The sequence below is a fragment of the Ursus americanus genome, chromosome 9 (assembly GCF_024610735.1).
Source record: "Ursus americanus isolate L20-20 chromosome 9, mUrsAme1.1.p, whole genome shotgun sequence".
Taxonomy (NCBI): domain Eukaryota; kingdom Metazoa; phylum Chordata; class Mammalia; order Carnivora; family Ursidae; genus Ursus; species Ursus americanus.
The window spans coordinates 63553295-63565299 of NC_142135.1; positions in this window are offsets into that span (position 1 = coordinate 63553295).

Genomic DNA, 12005 nt, shown 5'->3' on the forward strand with positions numbered 1-12005 from the left:
CAGGGCACCCTCCCCTCAGAAGTTTTCTGATAAAATCCCAGCAGATACAACATGGGCTGGCATTTTTGTATTTCATTAAAACCTCAAGGCCCCAATTTTCAGTCATTGCTTATGTTCATTCTTCTGTTGATTCTTGACCCAAAGAAGGTGCTCTGTGTTGGAAAGAGCTGACATGGTTTCTGGGGCCCTGCCATTACTTTGAGGATGTGACTGAGACTTGTGTAGACACAAGGGCCCTGCTTTGAGCCATCCCCTTCCTGGTGCTCCCAACCCCATCCTGACCAGTCTCACCACCCTGGCCCTGTACCAGGGGGCCACCTGTGTATATGAGAATGGAGGTCTCAGTGGCACCATGCTCCAAGATCAGGAGCTGCCCACATGGTTAGGCGTAGAAATAGGAGCAGGAGGAGCATGACAACTCTTTTGCAGAAATCTAAATGACCCAGCTTCAGGAGGTTCAGTAAAAAGCCTATTCTTTTCCATCTTCCCTCACAAAAAACCCTATGAAAAGTTCAAACACCTAGAAAAGCCACTGAAGGAGCCAAATAAATATATTTATGCATTTTCTAAATTTAGACCAGTAGAGAGAAATACTGTTTATAAGTGCTTGAAAGGTGTAAACAATAAGAAGGTAAGAGGAAGCTAAAGGGCTGCATAGGAAACTATATCTCAGAATATTTGATGGAACAGGATGAACATGAAATTATCAAGGAAATGAAATCTGGAAGAAGCCTGCTAGTCTAGGGCTGGCCTCCTGGGAAGTTGTGAAGGCAACTGTACCTGTGCTATCCCCACCTCCTCCCTCTGAATAAAAGAGGGAGGGGATCTATTTGGGGATTGATTCAGGGAAACAGATGAGTAAAGGGGATTTTTAAAAATTATGATGAATGATTATTTTCTGTTGCTTGGCCTTAGAGCAGAGACTAAGAATAAACAATAGTAAAGTCAGCCAAGAACATTTAGGGTATGGAGAAAATAAATGAACTCTCAGCCAGCTTGATGTTAGTGGTCATCCAGGTCAAATTCAGAGAATCTGACAAGTCTATAGCTGCCTGTGGGGCACTGAAGGCTCCTATTAGGAAGTGAAGGACTATCTGACCTTAGAATAGAAAAGAGATGTACATGTTCTTGTATTTTATTTTTTATTAGGAATGTTGTTGTTTTTAACCCCTCCTTATAAATGTAAAATTCCCCTTTGAGTACACCTACTTTCAGGTAAATGGATAAATGATCAGGCTAAGAGTAGAAGTTTCAACACAGAAATAATCCTTAAGTGAGCAGACATCTACCAAGTAGAGTAACACCAGCCAAACAGATATTTCCCAACTCAAAATTATGCTATTCCTAAGTAAAAATCTGTCTTTGTTTGAGAAGACAAGGCAGAACCTGAAATGCATATTGTTAAGTGAAAGAAATCAGTTTGAAAAGGCTACATACTGTATGATTCCAACTGTATATCATTCTGAAAAAGGCAAAATTATAAGGACAGTATAAAGATCAGGGGTTGGAGAAAGGGAGGGAGGGACGAAGGCACGAACAGGTGGAGCACAGGGGATGTTCAGGGCTGTGAAGTGATTCCGTGTGATATTGTTATGGTGAACACATGACAGGATGCATTTGTCAAAACTCACAGAATATACAACACAAAGAGTGAACCCTAAGGTAAACTATGGACTTTTATTAGTAATAGTGTATCAACACTGGTTCATCAATTGTTACAAATGTAGCATACCAGTGCAAGATATTAGTAATAATGACAACAATAGGAGAAAACTAAGGTGGAGGGAGAAAGAGTATATGGGAATTCCTTGTACTTTCTGCTCAATTTTTCTGTAAACCTAAAACCGCTCTTAAAAAAATAAAGCCTATCAATTAATTTTTTTTCTTAAATCATTTGGGTGGCTGAAAAACCTCTGGTATTAGAAAATTTTAGTGATTACATTTATTTTATTAATAAACATTAAGCCTAATAAATATTGAGCTAATGCTAGGCTTTGAGAAGCTGAGATTAAATAGAATCTGCCTTCAGCAGTAACAACAACCACATCATTAGCTCACAACAATAATACCTAATATTTATTGATTGCTTCTTATACTCTAGGCCCTGAATTCACTATTTCATTTAATCCCAAAACCCTATGAGGGACAAATAAAGAAAGCAACATTTTATATTGGCTTGACAAATATGGAAATAAGTTTGGAAAATTTAAATAACTTGTCTAAGGTCACCCACCTAGGAAATAATAGAGTCAAAACTGTATTGAGGTAATCTGACAACTGCCAAATCAGAAGTCTAGTGGGCCCTCACAGGAACAGAGAGACAGGTAACATTCTTTATTCTATTTATAAGGCTGCTTTGAAGAGTTTTATTATTAGTGAAATCCTCAAGTAAAGATAGTAGAACAAATTCATTATAAACAGGGATTGGATATGGTTCTGCCTCAAAAAGCTGAGTAACTCTTTTTACAGAAGAAATCTATCAGATTATATAATTATATTTCTCCATACAAATTTGAAAAATCCGTTTATTACAATTGTTGTTGCTGTGAAGAGTACATTAGCACAAGACAGAACTTTACAGCTATTGAGAATTAAACTACAAGGAAAACAAGTTGGAAAATGAGGTAAGCCTCAAATATCTATATTTAACTTTATATGAATAGGAGAATTAAACTTCACTGCTGCTCAAGGCCGTTAAAATCTTTTTCATTTTCCTGGGAACACTGTTTCTCAGATCACTTCTGAAATTCATGCAAAAGAGAACAGTGACTGTGGCAAATGAGACAGATCCTTTCTTTCCTACATATAGGTTTCATTTAACCATCCTTTCAAGGGTTTGTTGACTCACAATTGTGAGACCACCTTGAATTAACATAGTCCTTCTCTTAAGTAGGACATAGTCAATCTAACCACCAGCAAACACCATGTGTAAGCAGTGTACCAGGAGTTACGGATGGCAGAGTGGGAAGTAATCTCACAAAGAGCTAGAAAACAAACAAGCACATACACATGAGAAAATAACTGTAGATCCTATAATGAAAGCTAACATCACATTTCCCACAGGTGGATGACAGAAGCCTTGGAGATGAAAAGAGCTTGCAGCAAGATTCAAAAAAGGTCTACACCCACAACCAGGAACAACATCTTTGAAATACACAGCTCCTAAATGTTGACTGCTCATTGTCTCTGTCCACCCTTACACCCCTCACTACCTCCTGCCTCTTGAGTGACCACATTTTTTTTAGTGAAAAACCCAGTATCACCCATTGCAATCAGTTTTGTCTAGGACACTTCTGCCTTCTCATACCCAAAGAAGGTGCTCCTTTGCAAGGTGGGCCCCACAGATTTTTGACTGGGTTAAATTACTATAGAGACTAACTCCTTCTCCTCACTAGGAGGTGTACAAACAGACCTGACCATTTATGGGTGGTGAGGGAGGGCTCTATAGCTCCTTCCCAGGTGACCCTTCCCAGGGCAGATAATCCTGAGAAGCATTGGAAATAGACATCTCCCCATACCTTGAAATCCTCTCTTCAAGGGTAAAAGTATCGTCTTTAAAGTTTCTCTGAGGAGTGGTAGAAAATGACTCAGTAGCTCTAGTCATGTACTTTAATATGGATGCCAAAGAAAGTGTAGGTGGACTCTGCATAAAATGCCTTGACTTACTATATCTCCCAACTAGTCCTGCAGTATACTTGCTTTGTGGTCAAATAAGTCTGAGAAATGTCGAAGACTTGAATATTTACAATGCAGGAAAAATATTTTAAAATACTAGAAATTTCTGCAGTAAAAAACCTTTATTTACATCCCCCTCCTCCGTATTTTCCCTTTGTAACACCAGTAACTTCCTAGGAGAGCTCTTTGAGAAATCTTTCTTTAGAGTCAAGAAATGTCCATAAATATAAATACCTATGCAGGGTGCTTGGCTGATGGATTTCTTTCTTATGACCAACTATTGTAAGATGATTAGTTCCTGCAAATTGCCCTTCATGACAGAAAGTTCACACACATCTTCTCACTGCCCTCCATCCATTATCCGGAGCCTAAAACAGAAAATTCGATGTATTATGATGTAAATAGAAAGGTCAGTCATGTCTATCAAGGCAAGGGTTTGTTAGAGAAGCAGAAGCGTGCCTCCTTTCTGTTGCTCTGAGTCATCTCCCTGAGTTAGTTACTTCAACTTTTGGAAAAAATAAAGGAACAAATAACAAAATCATTGCCATTTTCTGAGGAAGGGAGACGAGGCACCCAGTGATTTCTGGATGCTGAGAGAATTATTGACTGATGGGGAACTGAAAGGAAGCCCTGACCCTACAGATCCCTAAACAGGAGTGTGGCTGCCCACAGGTAGTGTCCCAGGCTCCTGAAGCAATCATAAGAGACCCTGCCATTGTCTTGTACAGCTCTTGGCATCACTGGCATGTGATGTTCATGCTACAGAGGCCCAGTGGTAATGACCTGCAGACCATAAGTTGTTTATCTGCCTCCTTGCTCCTCTAATCTCCTCTCTAACAATCTACTCTCTACTTCTCTATTCAGAGAAGTCTTTCCAAAATACATGGGTGTTTACCTCCCCTCCTTCGGAGATCCCATTAAAATGGTACTATAAACCCCAAATGATAAAGTGAATAGGATGTGAACCATAAGCAGGTAAGAGGGTTTAACAAACTTCTGAAATAAGGAAAGCAGAGAAGATGAAGTGGTATCTGAGGAAACAAGGCAGAGGGCTCAACTGTAAAGGGTCTGCAAAGGGGTAACTGAGGAAGGAGAACAGAGAAGATGGAGTGGTGTCTGAGGTTAAGAGGTAAGGTAGTCATTGCAGAAGGCACACAAAGGAGCAGGCAGCTGAGTAATGATCCCACCTACAGAACCCAGGAGGGACTCAGGACTTAGAAATTCCAAGTTTCGCCAAAGGTAGGAAGGAGAAAAGGGATCAAAATAGGGAAAATACGAAAGTCTATACATGGAAGAGTTAACCCCCCTTCCAACTTTTCTCATCTTTGTGGAGAATGTTGAACATTCATATATCTACCTGTTAGGCAAAAAGCAAAGAAATAAACATTTGTAAATTATGTTGTTATTGGCTGAATTTTATCCCCCCAGCATTCATTTGTTGAAATTCTTACCCCCAGTACCTCAGAATGTGATTATATTTGGAGCTAAGGACTTTAAAGAGGTAATTAAAGTAAAATGAGGTTGTATGGATGGGACTTAATCCAGTATGACTGGTGTCCTTGTAAGAAGATGAGATTAAGACACATTCACAGAGGAAAGACCATGTGAAGCCACAGGGAGAAGATGGCCATCTGCAAGACGAGGAAATAGGCCTCAGAAGAAATCAACCCTGCTGACACCTTAGTCTTGGACTTTTAGCCTCTAGAGATGTGAAAAAATAAATTTCTGTTTAAACCACCCAGTCTATGACACTTTGTGTTGGCAGCTTTAACAAACTAATACACGTATTTTCCTCAACTGAAATTGAATAGTGTCATAAAAAAGTTCTCTGTAATCTGACATTGATGGATATTCCTATAGTAGTGACTGTTTCACCATCTGATCACCCTTAAGGGACAGCTGCTTGGTGACAAGGTCCTTATTCTTCACAGATAGTTCCCAGCCAGCTTTGTGTCACATAATTCTTAAATATGAGAGTGCCACCATTTATACATAGGTTGCCTTAAGAGATTTAAGGGAAGTCTCCAACATAAAACAGAGAAATCAAGATAAATAAATTTTTTAAAATGACCATGGATGGAATAGATAATTCAGAGAAAGAAGGTTAATGTTTCCTAGTTAATATTCTTGAAGAAAGTTGAGAAAAGATTACACTATAAAGCAAAAATAAGAGCTATGAAGAAAGGATGGAGAAAGAATAAAAAGCCTGGAAGTTGAATATATGGCTGTAAAATAAAACTAATTGAAGAGCTGGAAGATATTTAGGAGCCCTCCCAGAAAGTAGAACACAAAAGAAAGAGCCCTAAAAGGGGAGAATATAATTAAACACAAAGGGCCAACAGGGAAGGAACATTGTACAATAAAAGTCCCAGAAAGAAAGAACAGAAAGTAGAGGAAATTATCATAAAAATAATGCAAGAAATTTTCATACACTTGAAGAGGAAGAATCCCCAAATTCAAATGGATAAATGAAAAAAGACCGAGTATCATTGTGAAATTTCAGAACATCAAAAACAAAGAGAAAATACTAAAATCTTCAAGTGAGAATGAGAGAGAGGAAAAAGTGTCCTATAAAGAAATGAGAATCAGAATGACATTGGATTTCTCATCAGCAGCATTGGATGATAAAACACAGGGAGCAATACTTTCAAAGTTCTAGAGGAAGATTGTGTTCAACCTGGAATTGTGTACCTTGGTAAAGTATCATTCAAAACAATTATATGGGTAAAATAAAATCATTTTCAGAAATGCAAGAATTCAGAAAATCTACTTACCTTACATCCTTTCTTAGAAAGTTAACTGTGGATGTGCTCCAGCAAAATACATTCAGAAATCAGGAAGAAATAAATCATGTGATTTTTTAAAATAATTTTTATTATGTTAGTCACCATGCAGTACATTCCTAGATTTTGATGTGAAGTTCCATGATTCATTACTTGCGTATAACGCCCAGTGCACCATGTAATACGTGCCCTCCTTAATACCCATCACCAGCCTATCCCATTCCCCTACCCCACTCCCCTCTGAAGCCCTCAGTTTGTTTCCCAGAGTCCATAGTCTCTCATAGTTCATTCCCTCTTCTGTTTACCCCCCCTTTCTTCTTCCCTTTCTTCTCCTACCAATCTTCCTACTTCTTATGTTCCATAAATGAGTGAAACCATATGATAATTGTCTTTCTCTGCTTGTCTTATTTCACTTAGTATTATCTCCTCCAGTGCCGTCCATGTTGCTGCAAATGTTGTGAAATTGTTCTTTTTGATGGCTGAGTAATATTCCATTGTATATATGGACCACATCTTCTTAATCCAGTCATCTGTTGAAGGGCATCTCAGCTCCTTCCACGATTTAGCTATTGTGGACAGTGCTGCTATGAACATTGGGGTGCATATGGCCCTTCTCTTCACTATGTCTGTATCTTTGGCGTAAATACCCAGTAGTGCAATTGCTGGATCATAGGGTAGCTCAATTTTTAACTTTTTAAGAGACCTCCACACTGTTTTCCAAAGTGGCTATACCAACTTGCATTCACACCAACAGTGTAAGAGGGATCCCCTTTCTCCACATCCTCTCCAACATTTGTTGTTTACTGCCTTGTCCATTTTTGCCATTCTAACTGGCCTAAGGTGGTATCTCAATGTGGTTTTGATTTGAATTTCCCTGATGGCTAATGATTTTGAACATTTTTTCATGTGTCTGTTAGCCATTTGTATGTCTTCATTGGAAAAGTGTCTTTTCATATCTTCTGCCCAATATTTTGATTTGATTATTTGTTTCTTGTGTATTGAGTTTGAGAAGTTCTTTGTAGATCTTGGATATTAATCTTTTATCTGTAGTGTCATTTGCAAATATATTCTCCCATTCCGTGGGCTGCCTCTTAGTTTTTTGACTGTTTCCTTGGCTGTGCAGAAGCTTTTTATCTTGATGAAGTCCCACAAGTTCATTTTTTCTTTTGTTTCTCTTGCCTTTGGAGATGTGTCATGAAAAAAGTTGCTGTGGCCAATGTCAAAGAGGTTGCAGCCTATGTTCTCCTCTAGGTGATTCTAAATAATGAACTCCATTGAGAATTCAATTCTGTGCATCAAATTTACAAAGTGACCAGTCTAAAAGCAGCATGTGATAGTGCTCAAGGAGAGGGGTCTTAAAAAAGAGAGGGAGGCTGGATAGATTACTTGTCACGATAGAAAATCTGAAAAAAAAAAAAAAACCAGGAACAAAATTAAGGCAGTGATTCTAGGAAAAATCAGACTGTTGAATATAAAAAAAAAGATTATTTGATAAAGCAAAAACAAGAAAGGAAATATAATCAGAGTCTATGACTTTGTTATGCAGCAAACAACTTTTTCATAGTCAATGATTAAAAACTATATTGCATTTTAGCTTTTAGATCAATCTATAGCCAAAACACAGAAGATTTAACTATGATTAGAAAAAGATTAACACTGACAATCTAGAAGTAAAAGTACCGGGAAGAAAGCCTGAGAGATCAAGGTGCAGGAAGCTGTTTGAAAAGCTGAAGTGATACTAACATTCTCATTTACCATCTGTAAGTTAAGAGATATTATTTATATTTGAAAGATCAGGAAATGATTCTGTAGATGTATTACTTAAAGGTACAAGGGCAAGATGTAGAAGAAAAATTACAAAGCAGGTCATTAGTTTGGTGATCTACAACGAGGAATGTATAGAAATTGCAGTACATCTCCTTGCAGTCAATAAAATGTCATTTAGATATAGGAAAATGTTTGGGATATTTTAAATGAAAAAAAGACCATAACATTTTAGTTATAAAATATTCATCTAGCTATTTCTTGGTGGTAGGCTTATGGGTCATTTTCTATACTTCATTCAACACATTTTCTGTAGTTCATCCATGTAGAAGGTGTATTGGTTATCTACTATGTTTTGTCACTGTGCCAGGGGCTGTGAGTATTGAATATGGAAGTTTTTAAAGACACTCAAGTCTCTGCCACACAGCTTACAGTCCAGAAAGGAAGATACATATTGTACCAGTAACTATTTAAAAATGTGAACTCTATAATGGAGGACATTCATGATGTTAGGAGAGCATTGAGCACAGGTCCTAAACCTAATCTAGAAATCTGGAAAAGATTCCTTCAACCAACGACTTTAAAGTTTTAAATAAGAGAGATTTGTTTTATTTTTTTTTAAAGCAGAGATTCAAAATTAGAAGCATATTGTTATCTCAATTATATAAATATATGTGCTCAGGAAAAATTCTCAAGGGACACAAAATATTAACTGAGATTATCTTTCAATTTTGGAATCTGAGGAATTTTATATTCTTTATACTTTTCTGATTTTTCCAAGTTTCTACAAAGAGGATGAGAGGCTTTGATAATAAAAGTTAGTGTTACCGATGAAGTAGTTAGGTATTTGTGCTGTTTGAGATCCTCTCCCTAGTCCTACCTATGGAAGCTGAAGGCAGTTACTAATCTATTCGAAGCACAGTTACCAAAACATCTGTCTACCCTAGGCATTTTTAAAGACTGTCATTGGAGATGGTAGGTTCCTTTCCACAAATGTTTCAGTTAGCAAACTTTGAGACTGTCTTTCTTTGCCATGCATTTTGCTAATAGAAGCACATGTTGGGATACTCCTTGAAAGTGCAAGGAGATGCAGATGACAGAGATAAACCCCACAGTTACCTGTTATTTCTGGTATTTCTTTATTTATTGGACTACTGTGCCATGTCTTTTAAATTTAACTATATCCTATAGTATGTTTTTATTGAAAAAATGTGGTTTAAAATGTAAAGTAATCCCCGTTTTTATGCCCATGTTCCTTGGGTTGTGTTTTTAGGTTCTAAAAGCATTTAAATTGGTTCTCCAATGACTAGTTATTCCTACATGTAGGATCAAATCTATCAGTGGTGATTTTTATGGACTTGGACATTTAGTTTACTGCACATTAAAGTTCTCTGCATCACATTATTTCTCCAATCACACATTTATATAATTATTTTGAGAACCACATAACTCTGTATTTTATCCAAAGATCTTTTTTCTCCAACATGAACTAAGGTAGAAGATCAAATTAATGCATCTTAAGTTGACAATACATTTACAGACCTCATGTTATAACTACAAAATTCAGCTGAAAGGTAAATTGCAGGGTGTGCACCTCTGGGTGCCAGGTGCCAGGGCATCATCAGCATGCACAGAAAATCTCTGTGCTCATGCCTTATATTAATTATAAGGAAAGTCTAGGATTGGTGTGTGAATGTATCGCTTTATCTAACTTCATCTTCTCACTTCTATTTGTTTGTGTGTCTCTGCTAGGAAAGGGGGGAGGTACAAAGGATATTGTTACATTACAGAAATAGTACAGGCTGCTAGTCAAAAGAACTGGATTCTAATTCTGACTTTACCATTAACTAGGTAACTCACTTAACCTCTCTGGTTTTCATTTAAACCAGGTCATCTCTTCAAGTCATTTCTAATGTAAATGTTCCATAATTTGATGAGATCTTACTTTTGGATAAATCGTGAGTAAGGGCTGCTCCGCCCAGTTCCTCCTCCTCTGGGATTCAGGCCTTTGTCTTCACCCCCATTCAGAGCCACTCTGTCCCCCACCAGCTACCTACTCCAGGAAAATCTCATAGCAAGAATTCAACAGCGATGAAACAACATCCTTCATATGGCCCAAAGGAGAGAGATCTGAAGGAGTGTGGGGTTAGTCAGAGTCCAAAACACGTATCTTCTCTGGAGGAACCTCTTAGGCCTTCCCAGCTTCACTCATGGTCTTATCCCTTTCCTAGTTCTTCTGTATCCATTTACCCAAACTTCTTCCAAATCTACTTCCACCTCCAGATTGACCTCTAAGCTGATTCGACCACTGGGGACAGTGAAGGGGTCATAAAGGAAAGTAAGGAAAAAGTTAAGATCCATTCAAAGGGAAAAAAAGCTCACAATAACAAAAAGCAAGTTTCTGTATGCCCCCTATCAACATAAAACACTAGTTTCCTATAGAAGCTCAACCATTTCCTATAATTCTGATTTTCTATTAGCAACCTACATCTTTCCCAGAAGACACATTTCTTTGTTGTCTTATGTACATTTCATCTAAAAGTACATTCCATAGCACAATGATCCAACTATGGGCTGACTTCTTTGGAAACTGCCAACATTTCTCTTTCTACCTTCCTTTTGTTTCTAAGAGCAATTGTGGAATAGTATAGACCTAAAATGGGAGTTGAAATGTGTATTGCATCATTTGTCGCGTAGCTACAAAGGAAGCAGCAGAGCTAACCAGATATGAGCAACAGGAGATTTCTGATAAATAACTCATGGTTATCTAGAAGCTGAATTAAATCACAGACACCACAGTTTGGAATTGCATTTTGAACTGCAAAATTAGAGGTAACTGCCTCCTACTTATATGATAGTGTCATTTTAATTTGAAATGTGAGTACGATTTTATAAGCTTAGCATTCCATTCTGTGGTAGTGCAGAAAGCATTTATGTATTTATCAGGTTTTCATGCATTTAAATTTGGAAAAAGAGATGACCAAAAAAAAAAAAAAAATCTGGGTGTCCCTGATGTGGATAGTATAATGGATGTTGATAGTATTTAGAAATAAAATGAATGAGATTACCTTTTTATGGGCTCAATATTCATCAATGAAAATATGCAACTGATGAATTCAGCCCTGTTATCAGTTTAAGACTTTCCCAATATAGAATAGGAAGTTAGAATGGATGCTTCTCTCACTGGGTTTGCATCAAACAGACCAAATGAAGATTGTACAACTCATGCACCTCTCACTTAACCTTCCTCTCTCTAATTTGGGAATAGAAAAATCCACAATTAATTTTGGATTCTGACAGGAGACAAAGGAGGAGCAGTGAAGTTCTGGGGGAATTTAAAATCTTGCTGCATCTCCAGCTGACCCTAGTTTGGGCCACTTCATCATGGAAGCATCTCCTGCCAATCATTTTTAAAAACTTGAGCCTCATTTCAAGAGACTTACTGGTCTTGCTTCTGCAGACTCATAATTTCTTTATTTGCTCTTGGGAAGAAAAAGCAGGTAGAGGTTTAAAAGCTAGATGTCCATACAATCCCATCTCCTTGTCATCATTCTTAACCATGCAGAAAGCTGATGGGACACTTTGTCTCTAGCAAAGGGGTATTTTCAGATACTGAGGTGTTGCCAGAGACAACTGGTTAGAGAAGTTAGGAGGGAGAGGAAAGAGGAGGATCCAGATCCAACCCTTATAACTGGTTGCTGCTTCCCCCATAGGACTGTGCATTGATAGACCTCCGGTCCCTCACACTTTCTTTTTCCCTCCCCTCTCATTGGATGTCTCTTT